The sequence below is a fragment of the Puma concolor genome, chromosome D3 (genome assembly GCF_028749965.1).
Source record: "Puma concolor isolate L17-30 chromosome D3, mPumCon1.1.hap2, whole genome shotgun sequence".
Classification (NCBI taxonomy): Eukaryota; Metazoa; Chordata; class Mammalia; order Carnivora; family Felidae; genus Puma; species Puma concolor.
The window spans coordinates 4277860-4300989 of record NC_141678.1 but is presented as its reverse complement, the minus strand read 5'-3'; positions in this window follow the sequence as shown (position 1 = coordinate 4300989).

The following is a 23130-nucleotide window of genomic DNA, read 5'->3' as shown; positions in this document are numbered from 1 at the left end:
TCAGTGTCTTCGTTGTAGAAGTCGTTGTTTAAGTATTTTTTAAGGAGGGTCAAAAACTGTGGTAGTGCCTACAGTACCTAATTTCTTAGGTTTTTCATAGGCCTCTGAGAAGTACAAGAGAGGGAGATACGCTACCTCTGACTTATGTCAGGAGGCAAGAAGCAAGACACCCGGAGGGAAACAGAACGCTTGGAGGAGATAACGCACCATGACCACGTCTCTCCAGCTCGGCTGTTCTGCGCTTGCTCACCAGAGAGGGAGAGACAGAGCATGAGCAGGGGAGGGGCAGAGAGAGAGGGGGGGAGAGGGAGAATGTGAAGCAGGCTCCACTCTGCGAGCACAGAGCCCGAGGTGGGACTGGAACTCACAAGGTGAGATCGCGACCTGAGCCGAAACCAAGAGTGGGACGCTTCATGGACTGAGCCACCCAGGCGCCCCTCTTCCGGTGCCTTTCTTTGAGTTCAGTTTTTTAGATTCCACATAAGTGAGATAATAAAGTATTTGCGTTGCTCTGACTTCTTTCACTTAGCTGCCCTCAGTGGTCATCCCAGCTATAGCCTAAAAATAAATGGCAACTCTGTGATAGATGGTGGGGGGGGGGGGGGTTGGCCAAAGCTGTGTTGGTAAACATTTCGCCCTAGGTAAGTGGATCAAATTGGCACGTGGTAGCATGGTAAGAAATGGAATTGGTTGGCTGTGTTACTCGGAAGTTCAGAGAACAGTAGCTTCAGGTGTGGCTGGATCCAGCTCCTCGAGCCCTTTTATCAAACCTGCTTCTTCTTTGTCTCTCAGCTCTGTGTTCCTCTGTGTTGGCTTCCCTCTCAGGCCAACCCTCTTCAAGGAGCAACCCCTGACAGATCCGCACTCCTCTCCTCACAGAAGTGGAAGGTGCTCTTTTTTGCTGCTCTTTGGAGCAGTTTCGGGGAAAGTCCTGGATCTGGCATTTTTCCCCGAATTGTCTCACACCCGTCCCTGAATCAGTCACGCCGGCCAGAAGGTAGAATTTTCTGATTGGCCAGTCCTGAGTCATGTGCTCTCTCTAGAGATGTGGGTGGCATTGGTCCCAAACACGCCGGGAGAGACAAGAGCGCAGCTATGAGAGTGGCTGGGATGATGGCCTCGGGGTGGGCATTCCTGTGTCAACACAGATGCATCACGCACCGCTGCCAGGTGGGCATTTTTCAGGGGGACGCCCATAGCACGGGCCCCTGTCCCCATGCCCGGCACGCAGTAGGTGCTCAGAAACCTTCTGCTGAATGCAAAGCTGTTGAGACAGAGAGGACCGTGCGGGTACATATGTGTACTTTGCATTTCATATAAATCGGAGAGAATGTCTTGGAAAGCAAACTTGTTACTTATGCTGGCCATTTGGAGGACGGTGTTGAACTTTAAAAGTGCAGTCCAGAAGACGAATTGGCACATTTTAAATTTGTTTTCGTAGTATTGTCGGAAAATTTAATCACAGACACAGTTGGGTGTCTCAGTGGTGGCTCAGTCGGTGAAGCATCGGATTCTTGATTTCAGCTCAGGTCACGATGTCACAGTTCGTGAGTTCGGGCCCGCCTTGGGCTCTGTGCGGACGGCTCGGAGCCTGGAGCCTGTTTCCGATTCTCTGTCTCCCTCTCTCTCCGCTCCTCCCCCACTCGCCCTCTGTCTCTCTCTCAAAGGTAAATAAACATTAAAAAAAAAAAAACTTTCAAAAATAAGAGAAGAGGAGTTTAATCAGGCCTTGCCGTAGACTGAATATTTGCGTCTCTCCAAAATTCTTATCTTGAAATCCTAACTCCGTAGGTGGTAGTGTTAGGAGGTGGGGCAGAGGACTCATGAGTAGGATTAGTGTCCTTATGATAGAGACTCCAGAAAGATCCCTCGCTTCTTTGCTCGGTGTGAAGACACAACGTGAAGACGGCCTTCAAGGAAGCAGGAAGGAGGTTCTCACCTTGACCTTGGACTTCCAGCATCCAGACCTGTGAGAAATAACCATCTGCTATTCAAGCCGCTCGGTCCTGAACAGCACTTTTGTTCTAGCAGCCAAAACTAAGAAATCAGGGTGGGGAGATCCTTGATAAACTGGTGTCATAGGCCGGGGACCCAGAAGTCCAAGGCTGAAGAGCCTGAGGGGAGAAGGAGCACAGAGAGTCCTTTGGAGTGGAGTCTGACTGAAGTGTGGTCAAGGACGGAGTCCTTGCCACAAGTAAAATGGAAAGACCAGAATCCAAGCCTTAGCAGCAAGGCCTCCGCTTGCTCCCCCGACTCCGCGATTCTGAGTTCCCAAGAACAGTGTATTTTCTTTAAATTTTTTTTTTTCAACGTTTATTTTTTTTGGGGACAGAGAGAGACAGAGCATGAATGGGGGAGGGGCAGAGAGAGAGGGAGACACAGAATCGGAAACAGGCTCCAGGCTCTGAGCCATCAGCCCAGAGCCTGACGCGGGGCTCGAACTCACGGACCGCGAGATCGTGACCTGGCTGAAGTCGGACGCTTAACCGACTGCGCCACCCAGGCGTCCCTGATTTATAATTTTATTTTAAAAAAAAAAATTTTTTTTTTCAACGTTTATTTATTTTTGGACAGAGAGAGACAGAGCATGAACGGGGGAGGGGCAGAGAGAGAGGGAGACACAGAATCGGAAACAGGCTCCAGGCTCTGAGCCATCAGCCCAGAGCCCGACGCGGGGCTCGAACTCACGGACCGCGAGATCGTGACCTGGCTGAAGTCGGACGCTTAACTGACTGCGCCACCCAGGCGCCCCAAGAACAGTGTATTTTCATCACTTTCCTTCTGGTGCAGGTGTCCTGGCCATACAGCTGAGACAACAGGTAAGAAACCTTTATTAAAGGCTGATTTACTATAAATGGGAATATTGCAAGTTGTAGGCTTGACGCTCTTCTATCAAAGCATTATTAGTCAAAAATTATGTTGTCTATGGCACCACAATCCATATATATATATATACACCCTAGATATGCCGGTATAATTAAAAGCATCTTTCTAGTGAATTTTAAAGCCTCCAATCTTCTCAGATTCTACTTTGCAACTCCCTACACTTGGTAACCAGTCTGTCAAGCATAATAAACATTTTGGGCTGGAAGTATTGAATCCCGTGTGAATGGGCTTATCAGAATGTCTTAGGAAGACAATATGTGACTTCCCAGCAAAGAAATGGCTGCAATTAGGCGGTAATTAGGCAGTGCCTTGTTACTACGATTTTGAAAACCTACCAGGCTAATCCCGTGATAGAGGAAGTCAAGACGTTGTAACTAAGGGTTCAGAACGTGGTGACATTAGGGGATGGGGAAGTTGTGGAAAGACGTTGGCTCAAGACCCGTTTGACCGTAGGGTCTGATTCTGAAATCTCAGGGTCCATTCGTGCTGAGAAAGCAGCAGCTTTGACACGTGACTCAGTGGACACTAGAGTGTTTGGCTGTGGTTACCGAAGTCCTGGGAAGGGTGATGCTCTTGGCTTTATGGTGCCCTCATGTGTTTGGTAGCACTAGGCTTGCACCCTCTTGGTGTCTGGGGATTGCATTCCTTAATTCTGCATGAGCAGAGGCAAATGTCTTCAGGGTAGAATTAAGTCACTTTGTTATGACTTGCCAGGAAGTCATATCTTGCCTTTCTACCAAAGGTCACATGATTTGGCTTTCTCCTTATTTATTTATTTATTTATTTATTTATTTAATGTATATTCATCTTTGAGAGAGAGAGAGACAGACAGAATCTGAAGCCGGCTCCAGGCTCTGAGCTGTCAGCACGCAGCCCGACACGGGGCTTGAACCCGTGAACCATGAGACCATGACCTGAGCCAAAGTCAGACGCTTAACCAACTGAACCACACAGGTGCCCCACTCCTCCCCATCTATTAAGGAGCCGTCACTTCTGACCATCCTTTTGAATAGGAGCAGAACGTCTAGAGCACCTGATCTTTTGAAGAGATTTGAAATCAAAAGAAATCCAACTTATTTTATCCTAAATTTGGGAATCGCCCGTCCAAATGACGCTGTGACTCAGAACCATGTTGCAGACAAATGGGGCAAGCTTTTGAGTTGGATTTTAATAGTCTTGGTGGGGGGAAAGTCAGTCAGGATGTTATGGGCTATTTAGGGGAGATTTGAATATGAAATATAATCTTTAGAATCCGGAGATTCGTCTGAATCTGGAGATCAAAGATGTGCCTAAAACAGGAGACCCATAGAGACCTGAAATACTATTCTGTCCCCAGGAGGAAGGAGCAATGACTTTGAGATTGGAGATCGGAGATGGAAACTGGTTTCATCCACTCTTGACTGGTGGAGGTGCCATGTTGGATAGTTCCATCAATGAAAAGATGTTTCAGATTACTTAGCAATAGCCACCTTGGGAAGAGACCACCTCAGGGTGACAAGGAAAGGTAGCTGGTGGAGCCTCAACCAGTTCGCCCCCCCCTGTGATCCTCTCCGCCATTGGGAAGGCAGAGATTCAGATCTGGTTACAGTTCAAGGACCGCCTGGTAAGTGGACTTTGGCATCAGACCTAATGGTTCATCCAGACTCTACCGCTTAATTAAGTAGGACAATGTGGGCAGGTCACGGACCCTTGGAAACTCCTTGTTGGAGAGACGAGCCCTGGGCTGGCATCTGGGAACTTGGATTTTGGGAGGCTGCCAACCATTCCCTAGCTGATGAAAACGGCTCATCTTGCCTAGACGGTGCATAAAAAAGAGGGTTTATGCTCAACATGTGCCTTCCTCCTGGGAGTCTGGGTTTAGGGGACACCTCGGTAGACAGGGTCTACGTGGCCAAGAGCCACTAGAAACTCTTGGTGCCGAGGCCCCAAGTCTCCACTGGGCTTCTCTGAAGCATAACGTACCTGTTGCTGCCTGTTGGTGGCTGAGGAAGACTGCTCTGTGCGACCATCATGGCAGGGTGAGGGTGGGGGAAGCCAGCACACAGAGTTCTCCAGACTCCCCCTCTGCTTCTTCCTTTATGATCAAGATGTGCATCATTCCTGTGTCGTGGGGCCCCAGTGCTTGGTGGCTCAGTCGGTTGAGCGTCCGACTTCGGCTCAGGTCACGATCTCGCGGTCCGTGGGTTCGAGCCCCGCGTCGGGCTCTGTGCCGACAGCTCGGAGCCTGGAGCCTGCTTCGGATTCTCTGTCTCCCTCTCTCTGCCCTTCCCCCACTCACGCTCTGTCTCCCTCTGTCTCTCCAAAATGAATAAATGTTAAAAAATTAAAAAAAAAAAAACAATAAAGGAGAGCATCCTGCTCCTGTTGGCCGTCTGGAGCGGCCCTGGAAAAAAGGGAAGGGTAGCAGATGACCGTCCTTCTGACATACAGCAGAAAGGACATCAGCAGCCCCAGGGTGGGCCACATGCACCTGTCATCCCCCTCCCTCCCGCCCCAGGAATATTTACCGTCTCTCGAAGAAGGGGCAGTGTAGTACAATAACATACTTTGAGAGCGAGCACATCCACATAACTTTTATTGCTGTATATCATTATAACTGTTCTATTTTTTTTTTAATTTTTTTTTTCAACATTTATTTATTTTTGGGACAGAGAGAGACAGAGCATGAACGGGGGAGGGGCAGAGAGAGAGGGAGACACAGAATCGGAAACAGGCTCCAGGCTCCGAGCCATCAGCCCAGAGCCTGACGCGGGGCTCGAACTCACGGACCGCGAGATCGTGACCTGGCTGAAGTCGGACGCTTAACCGACTGCGCCACCCAGGCGCCCCTATAACTGTTCTATTTTATTAGCGTTGCTGTTAATCTCTCGCTGTGCCTAATTTATAAACGAAACTGTATCGCAGGTGCGTGTGCTTAGGAGAAAACCTCGTGTAAAGGGGGTCGGGTACCATGTGGTCTCGGGGGTGAGCTGGGGTCTCGGGGGGGATGCCCGGGGGGGGGGAGGAGGCAGCTGCATGTTGTTTTAGAGCCCGTGAGCAGAAAGCAGGTGCATGGGGAGAGAATCGCGTCTGACAGGAGTAGGGTGGACAAATCAGCCAGTGTAGAGGGGAGGCTGGAGGGAAGGGTGGGCTCCCATTTGGGACAGGGGACAGCAGAGCCCTCTCCGAGCAGAGGGCAGCGGTGGGGGGCACAGGGCGGGGAGCCCCAGGTGCTACAGTGGCTTCTCTGAAGGGCAGGCTTTCCTCTCCTTTCCTCACTTTCCCCCGTGAACTCTGTGTCTGGTTTTCGGGCCCTTTGGCGTGTCCTCCGTGAGGTCCGAGCCTCGGCCGCGCAGGCGCCACTGTGGGCAGAGTGACAGGTGCACACGGTGTTCCGTCAGGGGACACTGCTGCTCCCTCCGTGCTGAGCATCTGGGGACATGATGCTTGCAGAACCTGTCACAAATCCTTCAGCCTCCCCCCCCGCCGTGATGGCCCTGACATTCTTTTCGAGACGCTACCGAGTGATGTAACTCACAGAGCTGGGCTCTCACCCGGAGTGTGACCTCACTGGTTTTGGAACTGACCTGGCCGTTCCTGCGGGATTCGGGCTGCATGGAGGAGGAGGGCAGGCTCGTGAGGTCACCAGGAGAAGGCATGGCTCTGGTCCTGTGCCCCGGCCGAGCAGCACAGAGCAGAAGTGGGAGTGAGGTCCAGGAGACTGAAGAGTGTGGCCAGCACTTTCCCCGCCAGCCCCACTTCCGGTCCTGCCCCGCCCCCTCTGTTTCCTCCAGGAGCAGGTGCCCAGCCCGGCCCTGGGGGCGCCAGGCAGGTGTAAGGACTGAGGTGCAGAAACATGGCTCAGAGCGTTCCGGAAGCTGGCCGGGCTGGGTGGTTGATTGCGCCGCAAATGACCTCTAGAGTCACTTTGAAACTTGGCTCCGAAATGATGCCGAGGGACCAAGGCTACTCGTTAAATTTTAGTAAGACCAAGTTGGCTGGATTTTAAAAACTCAGTGTGTGTTACCTGCCTCCGAATTTCATAAACACGCCGAAATAGCCCTTGGGAGAAATTCCTGCCCCTGTTTTAGAGGGAGACCCCCACGTTCTCTTTTCAGGGGCTCCAATGTACGTTTTTGCTACAGAGCGAGATCTGGAGAGATGACGGGCACGTATGCCCGGACCAGCCCTAGATGAAGAAGGGCAGCGAGCCACCCGCCCACCGAGTGAGCACGGCAGTGATCACGGACAATGGACCACAAAGACCAGTCCCCACTCTCCTCAAAGCCAGTGGCTCTTTGCTCCTTCCTGTGTCATCAAATCTACGATGGACGAAAGCTGGGGAAGGTCCCGCTTGGAAGGATTCACGTGATTACCTTGTGCCTCCCTGGACAACCCGGGATAATGGCCCCCGTGTCCAGGTCCTGAAGTTAATCACACCTGCAAAGTCGCTTTCGCCGGGGAGGCACCACGTGCCCCAGTTCTGGGGATTGAACATGGACGTCTTTGGGGGGACGTTATTCTGCCTTCCACGGCTTGCCCCAAAGCTTCGTTTCTTGTCCTGACTTCTATCGACTGTGTTTGAGTTTTTACTTAAAGATCGATCACGAGAATAATAATGGATATATCCGCTTACGAACCAAAACAGTGACACATAACCGTCAGGGCTCCGCTGACCAGCCGCTTCAAGTTCTGGTTCCCTCTGCAAAATTAACCGCTGTTAGTGTTCTGGTGTGGCTTTCTTCTGGAACTTTCCCTACGTATTTCCATTCATGTATGCGTGACCGCAAAAAATATATATATGGTATGTTTTTGGCGCGTGGACATTTTTAAAATAAAGGACGTTACTCTAGGTGAGTTCATCTTTACATACAACGATATGCGTGTGTTTGATGAATTTAGTTGGTGTAAATAGCTCTATCTCATTTTTTTTTTAAACTGCTGCATATTAATTTATAGTATGGGTACACCAACTTGCGTTCACATTTCTCCTGTCCAGGATCACTTAGGCTGTTTCCTCCCCCGTCCCCCCTTCCTCCTCTCTTCTTCTCCTTTCTCCCTCTCTTTCCTTTCTTCTATAACTCGGTCTTGTTAAGCCTTATCTGGTGGGTCTACAAACCTTGCTAATTGGTGGCACTTTGAAGTCTCCTCTGGGATCGCCAGGAAAGAAGCTGGACTAGATCAGCAATGCCAACCTCGGCTGCAGGGAAGGGGAAATGGTGTTGTTAGCATCGTGTGCCTGTGGTGCCATTTCTGCATCGTGTGCGGGGGTCAGCCGTGTCCCCTGCGCCTCCTCCCTTTCCAGAACTAACACTCAGAAGCACGACTCCAAAGCCTCTCCAACGTTCAGCCCCTGATCATCGTCAGGAAGAAAGTTTTAGTAGTATGACTGCATTCTGTTGATTAAACAAGATTCAGGCTCTTGAAATTTATTTCTGCTTATCTGTCAGTCCATAAAGCCATAGAGAACTACCTGTGTCTCTATTTTCCCCACAGCAAGTTAGTCGGTGATTTTTTTTGGCGGGGGGGGGGGGTGGGCAGGGGGCGTATGTCACCTACTGGTCTGTCTTTTGTTTGGTCACGGGCTTCCAGAATCAACTTCAGGCAGATGGCACTTTTATGTTCTCTTCGAAACCAGAATGAGTGAGGTGTTCTGCAAACAGCTGTTATGTGAGTTACAGAAAAGTGATTTCACAGTTGAAGGGAGCGATTGTAAAATGTCAAGGAGAATGTGTATGCCCAGTGGGTACACTGTGCAAATGACCAGAAATAACCATCTCTGTCTGGCCTGATTAAACACTGTGTACTTTCTAAATGTTCTCTGATGTAATTGCTCAAGAGTGGGTGGCCACACTTCAAACTTGCCAGTGGGATTCAGCTGCCCACCACTAAGTATGGCTGCCGCGTATGGAACCTGATGGTTATATTCAGTAAACCTCTTACGCCAACGTCCCCATAGTAGAGCAGCAGACACGGGAACATGAAATTAAAAAATGATTTCTCTGGAGAACGAACTGGATCCCACGAGGTGGAAAAGAAAACGGACAGAAACCACTCCTGCATTTAGACAAACCTTTGGGGACATATTCTTCTCAAGACGAAAGAGGGAGAAAACACCGGCTAACAAACGCTCAGGAGAGGGACTGGTGTCAGTGTCAGTAATAGATTCTGGGTATTTCTTTGGCAATATGTGACACAACACATTTTTCTTTTTTAAACATTTTTTTATCTTATTTTATTATTGAGAGAGAGAAACAGAGCACAAGCAGGGGAGAGGCCGAAAGAGAGGAGGAGACACAGAATCCGAAACAGGCTCCAGGCTCTGAGCTGTCGGCACAGAGCCCGACGCGGGGCTTGAACCCACGAACCGCGAGACCGTGACCTGAGCCGAAGTCAGACGCTTCACCGACCGAGCCCCCCAGGCGCGTTTTTCAAGGGTCTATCGAGACCATTGATATTTATATCTTTAAAAAGCAGCTACAGTGGCATATCCGTTAAATATTTGTTTTGGTAAAGGAAGTTTTATTGGAACCTGGCCCCTGTGTGTTGCGCTGTGTTTGTCTACGGCTAATTTTCACGACTGCAGCGATGCTGACGAGTTGGAACAGAGACGCGCAAGGGCACGCGTCTAAAATATGCCCTATCAGCCTTTTTGTGGACAAAGCGTACTGACCTCGGATACCATGTGTCCAGCTACCTCTCCGATTGCTAACTCTGTGATCTTAAGAAGGCTACCTGGGCTTTGGAGCCTTGGTTTTCGAAAGGGGTAAAATAATTCCTACCAGAATACATCAGTGGTGAATTTCGAGGACGAAAGGCAGTAATACGGGCAAAAGCTCAATACAGAGTCAGAACACGGGAAGTCTGAGGGATTCCTTTCATCCTGAATTCTGCATGCTTGTAAGAGGGGCGGATTTCAGGACATTTGTGGGCAAAGGTGTCAGAGCTCCAACCAATCAGAAGCAAGACCAGCTCTATGCCCGCAGGTGCCGGCCCGGGTGGGATGCGGGGAAAGGCGGAAACACAACTCCACGCACGGCACCCTCCTGAGTCTGGCAAACTTTGCTTAGTTTTACCAAGATGTCGCTTGATGCTCAGACGACGGTTTTCGTTGTGCTCGATTTATCTTCTGTTGCTTTTTTCTTTTTTTACTAGATGTTTCTCTGGCAGAGATAGGGTGCGGCCAACTTGCGAGTGCTTTCATTAAAGCTCCCTCCTGGGGGTCACTAGCACCCCTGGCCTTCTCTCCAGCCACCTGCGGGCTCACGCCCCGTCTTCACTTTCTTGCCCCCGGGTCCCCATTTCTCGACTTCCCCTTGCGCAAACACATGGCTGAGGTCTCTGTGCCGTCGCCCCTCGTGCCCAGCCCCCGGTGCGGAGCCCAAAGCGTGGGGCCCAGTTCCCTACCGCCTGATGCTCATTGCCAGCCTCGTGGTTAAATGGAGGCGTGTGTCTCTTGGAACATTCCGGTCAGTTGAGGGGGAGGAGAAAGCTGATGGTACAGTTCGTGTCTGGAGCCATCATTTAAAGTACTGTTTTTGTTGCCGTCTGCATTGTCTCGGGCTAATTTTAGCTTCGAGAGACCGAGTCCCATCTTCAGAAGAGGATGGAATGACCCACCTCGTCCTCGGTTGCTAACGACTGTTACCTGACTTACCTGTTCAAGAGTGTTGACGTTTGCACGCTGTAGTGCATTTGCAATCACCGTACTCACCGCACCCAAGTCCTGCACGAAGACCACCCCGTCACCTCCATCCCCGGCCAGAGCTTCCTCAGCTTTCCATCTTCCAGAGGCGTTTTCAGTGTATTCCTCCTCAGCTATGACTCCTCACCAAGTCCCTTCAAATAAGTGGTGGGGGAGGTGGCCTGTGTGCCAGGCCCTGGGACTGGAGCTGAGCCCAGAGGAATAGGCTCCACTCACTTTTTGGCATCACTGAGCTCGCTGAGACCCTGGGAAGTGCTTCTGCCCAGGGACAGACTTCTCCTGCTTTTTTCGGCAGCAATTTCTCTAAAGAGAGAAGGATTATCCCCTAATTAAAGACTGAGCCCAATCCACTGATACGTTCCGGGAAATAACGTTTATTTAGAGCCTGGTGGAGAAGGGCTGGCCTCTTTCTAAAGCACAGAAGAGGAGTGAGGGGTCCTTACAAGAGAAAAAGAAACAACAACAAAAAAAAACCAAGCCCACAAACAAAATGCAAGCGTGGCCGTGGACCTCGGGGCTGATTTGCCAATCTTGCGATTTCCCCAGAAACCTCTCTCCTGCTCAAAAAATACCTGCCTTTGTCTTACGAGGCAGCCCACACACAGATGATGATTATAGAGCCCTGCTCTCTCTGCAGGGGAGAGGGGGGTGGGGAGGGAGCAGCAGGAACTTGGCGCGATCAGCCGCCAGGCTGTTGGGCTCCTGATGGAACAGAAGACAGTTGAACGCCTGGGAGATCTGCAGTCATCCTGGGGGGTTACGGCCGCATCTGACTTCCTGCAGGTGCCCAGGTGAGGCTTAAAACCAGGCTGGCTTCTCTGGCGGAGGGAGCCAGGTCTGTGGAGCAAGGACCACCCCTGCGTTCTGTCTGTTTGCCAGATGTCTGCCCCGGATGAGGGAACAGGCGATCAGATGACCATCCATCAAGGTGTTTCCGATGGGCGCCCACCTTTGTTACAAGGTGATGCCTGACCACGGCCTGGAATCATGGGGTGTCACAGCTAAAATGGGTCATTTCCTTTTTTTTAATGTTTATTTTTGAGAGAGACAGAGCGCCAGTGGGGAAGGGGCAGAGAGAGAGGGAGACACAGAATCCGAAGCAGGCTCCGGGCTCTGAGCCGTCCTCACAGAGCCCGACGCGGGGCTTGAACCCATGAACTGCGAGACCATGACCTGAGCCGAAGCCGGACGCTCAACCGCCTGAGCCACCCAGGTGCCGCAAAATGGGCTGTTTCCTCAGGAGAAGGACGTCAGTCTAGAGTTTTAAAGTGCAAAGGAACAGGAAAACTCAAAGGCCCAGTGTGCGGGCCGGCTAGCTCTCGGACTTCACTCGCGTGTTTTCATGTGGCCTCGTCCTATGCCGCCAGAGCTCCCAGGGACAGCAGCAGGGCTGAGGACTCACAGGCTGGGGCCTGGAAGTAGTGTTTCTCCAGCCAACCAGGCTCCTAGTGTCCGTGAACAAGGTGGGCGGGCATGAGGGCAAATAAAAAGTGAGAACCCTGGGGGACGGGACAGGACGGCACAACCCTCGTGTGCACCAGCGAGTCGAGGCCCAGCGTTGCCTGATTCTCCAAGGGTCCACCACAGCCGGGGGTGTCCTGTGGCCGCTGCTGTTTGTCACGTCTGGACTCCCAGTGTGAAATGTTGCGTCACACCAGCAAACCCACAGAAGTCAGGGTGTGGCCAGTTTTGCAAACTTCCAAGTGTGGCCATTGATCAATTCTAAGTGTTTTGAGATCAAGGAGTAGGTTTTCTGTCTGTTTTTACTTCTTTGCACCTTGGCACCCTCCACACACGCACCCCCCCCCAGCCCCGGGGAGGCTGGGTGCTCAGGACCATTTCCGTGTCGCCGTGGTTCTGTAGTGGGGGGCCTCGGCGTGGCTACATCGCCCTGCCCTGCAGCTGGTGGCCCAGACGGGGTGGGGGGGGGGTCCTCTGCTTCCTGAGCCCCCCAGGCTGCCACTGTGACCGCACCCTTCTTGACCTGCAGCCACACGAACCTATCACCTTGCTGGTTTGCAGGTTAGGCTGAAGTCGAGGTGAGGGCAGATCTGGGTTTCTCCTCGGGACAACCTGCTCTCCGTTCCCGTAGGTTGTTGGAGAATTCAGCGCCTAGAGATTATGGGACTGGGGTTCCCGTTTGTTGGTGGTGGTGTGGACTCGGGGCCATCGCTGGCTTCCGAAGGCCACCTGCCCTCCTTGTCTCATGGACCCCTGACCCCATTTGCAAAGCTAGCATTGTCCAAGGTCAAAGGTCTCGCCTTCTGACGGTCTTTTCTGCCTTTCCCTTCTGCTTTCAAAGATCCTTGTGATTACATTGGGCTCATCCAGATAACCCAGGATAATCTTTTTTTTCCTAAAGGCAACTGGTTAGAAACCTAAGTTCCATCTGCAAATTTAATGACATTTTGCCTTGAAAAACAACATATTCCCAGATTCTTGGGATTAAGCCACGGGCACCTTTGGGGAACCATTATGCTGACTCATACACTTACCTAAACTGTGATTTTAAAGCCAGGCAGCGTATCTGACCCAGAGTGAGCTCAAATACAAGTATGAACCTGACTCTGAAGCCCCAAAAAATCTGGGGGTGATCTCTGGGAGCCATTCCTCATTGGTCAAAACAGTATAAGTGGCCTGACTTCAGACACTCACCCAGCTCAGCTATGGGGCTGGTGTTGGGACAACCAGGAAAGGGTCTCACATCCGGGAGGTGGGGGCCATGGCCACATCGTGAAGCCTGGAGTTTCCTGAATCAGACCCTGATGACCTTTCCAACTGCACAGTCCCGTAGGAGCTGACAAATGTCTACTTCTTTTTTTTTTTTTTTTCAACGTTTATTTATTTTTGGGACAGAGAGAGACAGAGCATGAACGGGGGAGGGGCAGAGAGAGAGGGAGACACAGAATCGGAAACACGCTCCAAGCTCTGAGCCATCAGCCCAGAGCCTGACGCGGGGCTCGAACTCACGGACCGCGAGATCGTGACCTGGCTGAAGTCGGACGCTTAACCGACTGCGCCACCCAGGCGCCCCAACAAATGTCTACTTCTACAAGCAATCCCGAGACCACAGTGTACTGGGGTCCCTTCTGTTTCTCTGCATGTTGTGGCCTGAGTAAGAGTTTATAGAATTTATTCCCTGGAGGTGAGTGACTGCTTATTAAGGGAGCCCTTTTGTGACGAAGTGACTGTAATCTTTTTGTGCGGTCTGCGTTGTTTCCGTGCATCCTTGGAAATGAGATGGCTTGGTCCCGAACCTGCATACGCACAGGTGCACAGGAGCCAGGCATGAAAAGCGATCCATGAAGGAGCAGGATCTAGGCCCTTGGAGAACGTGGGGTCTGTGGGGATTCTAGAACACTGACGCTGCATCCAAGGACAGCGGTAGCTACTCAGCCCGCACTGACTGTTGTCAAGAAGGCATGCGGACCTCCCAAGTTTTTGATTTTCCAGGAGAAACCTGAAATCCGTGATTTTTATTGTAAAATCTCTAGCTACTGATCTTTGTAAGCACTTCGAAGTGAGCCTGATGCGTCCGCAGGCCGGAGGCCGCCGGGGGACAGCTACTCTGCCACTCCCACTTGGGTGACGTGCGGGCACCTTCTCTGCGGACTTCCTCTCTCTCAGGAGCTTCCCGTGGCAACCCTGTGTCCATTACTTTACGGAAAAGGAGCTGGTCTCCTTTCCATTTTCTTTAGGGAGGTGACTTTGATGCTGATAACAGAAGTGAGCATCATTTAATGCTTGCTCTGGATTTTCTGGGTCTCTTGCTATCTTAGTCTGTCTGGGCTGCTGTGACAAGACGCCACAGGCTGGGTGGCTTTTAAACAACAGAAATATATTTTTCACAGTTCTGGGGACTGGAAGTCTAAGACCAAGATGTTGGTAGAGTCAGTGTCAGGTGAGGACGGGGCTTCCTGGTTCATAGACAGCCCTCTTGCTGTGTCTTCATGTGGCGGAAGGGGGGTAAGGATGCTCTCTGGAGTCCTTGTGTAACAGCACTAACTCATTCACGAGGGCGCCTTCCTTACCTCCTCATCTCTCTTAAAGACCTCATCTCCCAACACCAACACATTGGGGAGGCTATCAATTTTGGGGGAGCCCAAACAGTCTATAACCCTTGCTTTTCCATATGAATTTCGTGCTGGGTTTGCCAATCTCTGTGGCAAAACCCGCTGGACATTTGATAGGGCTCACACCAAACCTCTAGATCAATGTGATGACTTTTGCTATCTCTACAGTATTAGTCTTGTGACCCACAAACACGTCTGTCACAGGTAGGTGGGAGCTTTGTTCAGCCTTGGCCCCCCTCTGGAAAGTTCATCCTCACTCAGGACCCATTCTTCAGCTGGAATATTGACCATGTTTCAACGGAGCATCCAAGAGCTCTCCATGGTCCTGCATGACATTTCAATGTTCTGGCTGGAAACGAATCGTGTTATTTCCCCTCACACAGTCTGAGTCCTTTGATTCTACCCAACCTTGCTGTGGGCCAGGAAGTATATCATGGCCTCTGCATCCTAAAGAGCAGGACATCCTTGCTACTGATATCACTTCTGATGGTCAGCACCTTGCTGTTCTGTGTTAGGAAATTATCTCTTGAGGACCTACTAAGTTGATTTCACGGCTCACGAATGGCTGCAGGCTAAATCAGAGAATTCTTCTCTTCTCTAGGTCAGCTTGACTTTAAGCTAAAACCTGAACATTAAGGAGAAAATCTTCTAGAAACAGGGAAGAGCTGAGTTGAGCGCATTCTCGGAACTGGAGACACATGTAGTGAGTGTAGGGAAAAGTCAGATAACATTAGATCAGACAGGCAGGTAGGGCCTCTCCAGGCCACACCAAGAGTGTGGATGTTTTTCTGGGAATATGGGGATATACCATGGACTTTCAATCAGAGGAGAAGCGACTTCTCATGCGTGTGTAAGTAACGCACTCAGGAGCCTGGCGGGTGCGTGGGGGGATGGACTGGAGATTGTAACAATCCCGTGAGAGGTGAGTGGCTTGTCGTAGGAGGAGGCAGTGGAACTACCCACCAGCACAAATGACCAAGGTCGCTTTGCCAGGGGAGCCCCTGACCACGAGTTTCATTCTCTCTGTGACATGAGAGGGAAGCATGAACCATGAGTTAGAAATATGGCACCAATGGTTCAGCTACGTTCATGGTCACGGGGCACCCCCAACCTGGAAGAAATGGGCAGCCCGCAGGAGGAGCCCAAGAAGAAAGCGGTCTAGGCGTTGTACAGAAAGTCACTGCAAAAGAGAGACTCCAGCAGCTGCTGTGATATATCGTTTGCCATTTTTAAACACTTAAAAAAACATGCCCGCTGAGATAACAAGCAGTCTGTTGGGACAGCTGCCAAGAAATGCTAAGGTTAATCTCCTTTATTAATGAAGACAAATGCTTCTCCGTGTGCCTGTGTCGCTGGCTCGATGGCAACGGAGTTGGGAAAGTTCAGGGTCTCGTAACCCTCTGAACGGGACCCTGGTCTTCCTCTGAGACCCTGCTGCATGAGGTGAGGATTTCTTTGTCAAGCTGTTCATTCACAGCGTTTAGGTGGGGGCTCCTTGGGAGACCAGCGCAAAGCCTCAGTGTCTATCAGGGGCGCTGGCTTTTCATCGTCCTCCCCTAAGATCCCACAGGGGAGGCAGGTGGGATGGGGGGGGGGATGCGGCTCATGTGTCTCCCCTCCACTGGCCTGGGAGTGGACTGAATGTCTACGGAGCCAGCTTAGCCATGTAGAGAAATACATTGTATCCAACAGAACAGAGAACAGTCGGAAGAGTGGGGGGAAACCCGTCTCTCAAATAGTATTACAGGGGCCCTAGGGGCGACTCTTAGAATACATCCTGGATGTCCAGGAGCATTTCGGAAGCCCTCATTTACAGAAGCCCGCGGCCAACTCTTAATTACCCTGCCCGACTTAAACAAATGACCCAGGCCTTTGGCAAGCTCCATTTTGAACGAATCAAAGAATACCGTTCCTTAAGGTTGTTCTAAGTGATTACGAGTACTGAGAAAAAGTAACCCAGCATTTCTTTGAAAAATAACTTGCCGGTTCAAGGGGCGCCTGGGTGGTTTAGTTGGTTGAGCATCTGACTCTCGATATCGGCTCAGGTCATGATCTCAGAGTTGGTGAGTTCGAGCCCCGCCTTGGGTATGGAGCCTGCTTAAGCTTCTCTCTCTCAGGCTCTCCCTCTTTCCAAAAAGAATTTGCCGGTTCAGCCTGGAAGCTTTTAGACCTGAGTGAACTGCAGAATCATCGAGGAAGCTAGTTTTAAATGCAGATTGCTGAGTTGCCAACCCCCCAGGGAATGATTTAGGATGTCTGCCCGTGTCCCCAGAATCTACGATTGTATCCAGGACCCAGATGACTCTCATGTAGGAGTCCCAGACCACATTCTGGAAATAATAACCATTTAGACTGATGAAAGATAAACAGAGGCCGAGTAAACATTTCAAGACTATGTGAGCACACGTCGGTTCGAATAGGGCAGCACACACACATCGGCAGACAGAAGGGAGCTCTGAGGAGCTGCACAAAATAACACTTTTACAAGCAGAAGGGGGCAGGAACAAGAAAGTTACACAAGACAAAAACAAACAAGCAGATCGAACAGGTTGGTTGCTTTCCTTCAGGGGACGGCGGGGACCATCAGGCAGGTTACCCACTGAGTGCGAATCGGACCATTCCTGACCGGGTGGCTGGTTTAAAGGCTCCACTTCCCGAGAGCGCCAAAACTGTAATTAAGTCTTGATTCGGTGACCTGGGGCTTAGCATAAGTGACTCCATTTTGGGGCCTGTCGTCTTGCTGGAGGAAAAAAAAAAAAAAAGGCGAGCCTAGTGTGTGAATGATCGCAGTTTGGGGGAGATGACTGAGGCTGATGGGGCCCCATCTCTGGCCGTCTCCGAATGCAGGTGTGATCCAGCTCCTAAGCCGTGCAGCCTGCCCAGGAATTCTGGAGTCCCTCCTGAGCTTGACGAGGCACCTCTGCGTTCCAACCTCACCCACCACCGGACCCCGTGAAGACCCCGCCCTGACGTCCAGCCTCAACCCCTCCCCCCACCTGCCACTGTTGATCACGGTCAATCACAGGAAGGGTTAATCACATGAGGGTTTTTTTTTTTTTTTTCTTTCTAAATTGTTTTTCCTTCCACCGTTTTCTGTCCGGCCCCTCCTCCCACTCCCCGTGATGTACGTCCATCCTCTGGGTCTCCCTCCGCAACCTTCTCTATGCATGTGAAACACAGGCACAGGTGTAGGGACTCTGGCTCTTATTTTCATTTGAGAGAGATGAGGTCGTTCTGTCCACTTTTCTTTGCGACTTGCGTCTCTAGCAAAACGACATCAGGGCTCTTCCTTTAAGTCAGTCCATATAGACGAGATATGACTTCTTATTAAGAGCTGCACAGTATTTTAGAACAGGGACGTGCGTCCGGCCATCTTCTCCTGGGACACTTACGGTGTTTTCTAGTTACTTTTCTCGTCAGCCTTCCTGCTGCTGGTGCCGGGGTTGCTCCTCTGCTCTTAGAACCCATATTGTCGGATCGGTGGACGTGGTTGCCACACCCTCCTCTGTATGGCCAGACCCCTGTCCCCCAGAACGGGGTGTGCCCCCACCTCTTCATCCGTCAGCATGGCGCGTTTCTCCAGCTTGAAATCCTTCCAGACGAGATGATTCAAAACAAACCAACCGAACTCTTAGACCCTCAGTGGCTCCAATTCTCGCTGGCTCACTACGAAAAATGTAGACGTCAAGGTTCATTGTTTCCCGGGACAGAAAGATGGTTTCCTTGGGAAAAACAAACAAACAAACAAACAACTCAGCCTTAGATCATCAAGTTAGCAGCAATCGGTGGGCCCTTTAAGGACGGAGAGTTGGAAGCATTTCGCTTTTTTATCTGAGGGAAAAGAAGCCTTGTGTCGGCAACGCGAGAATCTTAGAAGCAATGCAGAGGGGACCAGCTGTATTTTCATTAAGGGGAGCTTATTAACGGGCGCACATGCATTAACGCAGTCCTGCACACCAGGCATTGATCGCACCCTTTGTATTTGAAGGTTTGCTGGGGAGGGGGGCTTTTTCCTCCCTGTGTACTTTGAAAGAGAATTAGACCATTCGTTGAAACCAGTATCTAAGACCCGAGGCCAGTGGAGCCATCAAGCGGCGATAAATAAGCTGGAGGGAAGAAAAAGGGTCATGTCAGTGAGAACGATAGTTTGCCGAGGGAGGTTAGGTGGCCCTCCCTGGGAGGCTACCTTTGAATCGAGACTGTAATTGAAGAAATGAGTCTTGCCAGCGCCCGAGAGAGGGTCTCGCGGACAGCACAGACAGCCCAGGCAGACACGTGCGGCGGGCACCCTCGGGCTGCCCAAGGCCACAGGAAGCCAGTGTGACCGAGGCGTGGGGAGCCCGGTCAGTGTGCTGGGCGAGGGGCAGGTCAGAGAGAGCTTGGCCGGCTGCGGTCATGAGCCTGGTTGTACTCTGAGCAGAAGGGATACCCGACAAACAGCCTTATGCACAAGCTGAAACGTCCCCCTGCCTTTTCCTACACGATCTCACTGTCCGGCAGGGAACATGGGGGCGTGGGGGGTGTGCGCATTTGAACGCGAGTTCTGCCGCTGGCCGAGGCTGGGGCCAACGACGCTAATACCCATTTGCAGGACTAGAAGCATCAGGGCGCAAGCAGGGCACATTCCAACCCCGAATAGAACCCCTGTCCTCCTCCGGAAAATCTGCGAGGTTTCCCACTCCTCTCCGCCTGGCCCCAGCTGGGACCACAGAGCCCAGGCTGGTCTGTTGGAATCATGACCAACAACGGCCACGAGCCGCCTCCAAAGGGTGGGGAGGCTGGAGTGCCTGCTTAGAAGCCGAGGAAGAGGTTAAGTGCTAGGGAAGGGTAGATATGAGTGCCTACAAACGCTCTTGCCTTGGCACGTTTGTACCTCCCGGGCGGTGTGACATTTGGTAAGCCGGGCGACCTCTCTGATCCAATGTGCTCGTCTACAACATTACAACAGCACCTCCCCTGCCTGCCTCCCAGGGTTGTTGTGGGACCCACAGCTGTGCAAGAGGTTTGGAAGGTGTGGCACGCTGTGGAAATATATGCATCGGTCTCGCAACAGGTGAGTGAGAAATGAGGCCAGGAAATGGGTCACAGTGGTTTGTCCACGCAGGCGTGCTGGTTTTGACTCTCGGCAAACCGGGTAAAGCGTTCTTGCCTTTAAATGGAACTGACTTCCTAAATGAAGATTCCATTTTAAATTAAGCAGCCCCTGTGCTGGGGCCCGCGCTTGCTAAGAGCGTCGCCTCGCGTTTACCGGTAAATTGGATAAGAGGCTGATGTATCCGGGTCCATTGATGACAATTTGGAGGCAGCCAATTTGGAGGCTCTGTGGCCTCGGGCGAGACAAGCCCCGACCATCAGCATCCCCATGTTTGCTTTGTTTTGGTTTGGTTTGTCTTCGATGGTTTTCTTTCTTTACATTTTTTAATGTTTATTCATTTTTTTTAATTTTATTTTTTAATATGATTTATTGCCAAGCTGGCTAAGGTACAGTGTATACAGCACGCTCTTGGTTTTGGGGGCAGATTCCCGTGGTTCATCGCTTCCATACATCACCCAGTGCCCATCCCCCATGTTCCCCATCCCCCACCCCCCCATCCACCCTCAGTTTGTTCTCTGTACTTAAGAGTCTCTTATGCTTTGCCTCCCTCCCTCTCTGTTTGTAACTATCTTTTCCCCTTCCCCTCCCCCATGGCCTTCTGTTGAGTTTCTCAGGATCCACATATGAGTGAAAACATGATCTCTTTCTCTGGCTGACTTATTTCACTCAGCATAATGCCCCCCAGGTCCATCCACGTTGCTGCCAATGGCAGGATTTCATTCTTTCTCATTGCCAAGTAGTATTCCATTGCGTATAAGCCTCATCTTTATCCCCTCATCCGTGGATGGATATTTCTAAATAACAATGGAGATCTCCACTGTGAAAGACGTGGAGGAAGACGCCAGCTCTGCAAGAGGCCCCCTTAGGCGGGAGGTCTTGGGCGGGAGTGATGGGAAGCCCACTCTGATTGGGTAGTAGGAGTCACGTGCCCTTCTTGAACCAATCAGGACCCTGACTGGCTCTGGGCCTGGATCTCGCCCTCTGCTTCCAAGACCTGGACCAGCCGGGGCCACGTCCCTGAGGCTGGAGGGAACCAGAGCAGGTGTGGGGACAGTGCTCCTCTGACCCGACCTCAGTCGCCGAGGTGTGGACAGCGCCTTAAGTCATGTCACCCTGTGTTTGTTTTTCCTGTGGGGGTTGGTCGCTCAGCATCTTGAGCAGCGCTGTTGATACCTATTTCCGGATGCCATCGCGACGCATGAAAATCGAGATCAGAGTCAGGGAAGGGCGGCTGGGAGACACCAGAACATGGCGCTGCTCTAAATTACCTGACACGGAAACTTCATTTCTTTGCTTCAGTCATGCACTGCTTCCTTCTGTAGAAACCAGCTCCTTAAATCAAAGTATCAAGTGAGGGCAAGATTGGTTTTTTTGTTTTTGTTTTTTCTGTCTGGTGGCAGGAGACGCTTAAATCAAATATCTCCATCTGCTCGTCTGCCCCTCTCCGTCCAAGTGGAAGTTGGAGGCATTCATGTCTCAAACGTCACCTTAGAAAAGTGCCTCATTTATATTTTTAACAATTTGTTAATGTTTATTTATTTTTGAGAAAGAGAGAAAGAGACAGACAGCATGTGCGCGGGGAGGGGCAGAGAGAGGGGGAGACACAGAATCTGAAGCAGGTTCCAGACTCCGAGCTGTCAGCACAGAGCCCGACGTGGGGCTTGAACCCACGAGCTGTGAGATCATGACCTGAGCCAAAAGTCGGACACTTAACTTACTGAGCTACCTAGGTCCCCTCGATTATAAATCTTTAAAAAAATTTTTTTTCAACATTTATTCATTTTTTGATAGAGCGCAAGCAGGGGAGGGGCAGAGAGAGAGGGAGACACACAATCCAAAGCAGGCTCCAGGCTCTGAGCTGTCAGCACAGACCCCAACAGGGGGCTCGAACCCACAGACCGTGAGATCATGACCTGAGCCGAAAACCAAGAGTTGGATGGTTAACTGACTGAGCCACCCAGGTGCCCCCATAGCCTTTTTAAAATGTCAAGGTAGGAACGAAAGTCAGGGACGTAGCCGCATTAAGAATCTTTCCTAATTAAATTTCTCGTGTCTGCGGTCATGCACCTTATTCTGTTCTTTGTAGGGCACAGAAGGTTTGAAGACGGCTGCTCTCGCCGCAGAGGCTGCTTTGGTTCCTCTGAACGTCGGGGCAGTTGGAGAATAGGCTTGTGACCTCAGTGTCAACCTCGGTAATCCTTGACATTGTCCATAAACGTCCCGATGGTCTCATTGGTCCATTTGTCAGTTTGCCCCTTCTCAAATGTGTTCTGACCGGGCAGCCGGGATGACCACCCTGGGGAGCAGATGGCTGAGATGAGGAGACTCCCTGGATTGTGGGACGCTGTCCCTGCATCTCCGGACCCACAGGTCCTTGCCTACAGGGGGACACTTTCCACCTGTGTTTAATACCACACCTGTGATGCCCACGAGTTGCATGTAACAGTTGTGTTTTTATTTTCCTGATAGTTATCTTTAAGTGAAGGAACTTTGAAAATGTAAAAGGGGAGGGGCGCTTGGGGGATTCCGTCCATTAAAGGTCCGACTTCGCCTCAGGTCATGATCTCGCGGTTCGTGAGTTCGAGCCCCGCGTCGGGCTCTGTGCTGAAAGCTCAGAGCCTGCAGCCTGCTTCACATTCTGTGTCTCCCTCTCTCTCTCTCTCTCTCTCTCTGCCCCTCCCCTGCTTGTTCTCAGTCTCTCAAAAATAAATAAACATTAAAAAAAAAAAAAAGAACAAAAGGGGCGCCTGGCTGGCGCAGTCGGTTGAGCGTCCGACTTCAGCCAGGTCACGATCTCGCGATATCTCGCGTGATCTCGCGTGAGTTCGAGCCCCGCGTCAGGCTCTGGGCTGATGGTTCGGAGCCTGGAGCCTGTTTCCGATTCTGTGTCTCCCTCTCTCTCTGCCCCTCCCCCGTTCATGCTCTGTCTCTCTCTGTCCCAAAAATAAATAAACGTTGAAAAAAAAAAATTTAAAAAAAAAAAAAAAAAGAACAAAAGACTCTTAAGATGAAATGTGTGTCGTGTGCACCTGACGTTATTGTGAATGTCAGCGCATCTCCATCCTGCCATAAAGACAACCGTCCCGCCCTCCTCGTTCGAATGAGCCGGGTCCGTGTCCCCCGATTCGGTCAGGGTCCGGTCCGTGGTTCTGTCGCGTTCTCAGCGAGGGTCTGTTGGAACCACAATATTCGGGGCTCCTGCCTGTTTTTCGAACATACTGTATTTTTCTCTCTTTAGTGGCAGAGACCTTCGAGGGGAGCTCTGAGAAGACAGACCCCGGGTTTTCCTCTTCCTAAGACAGCCCCTCGGGCTCAGCCTGTTTATTCGTCTTAGAAAAACGTAACAAGGCCAAGTTCTCTCTCCTCCTTTCTCCTGCTCCTGCACAGAGGCT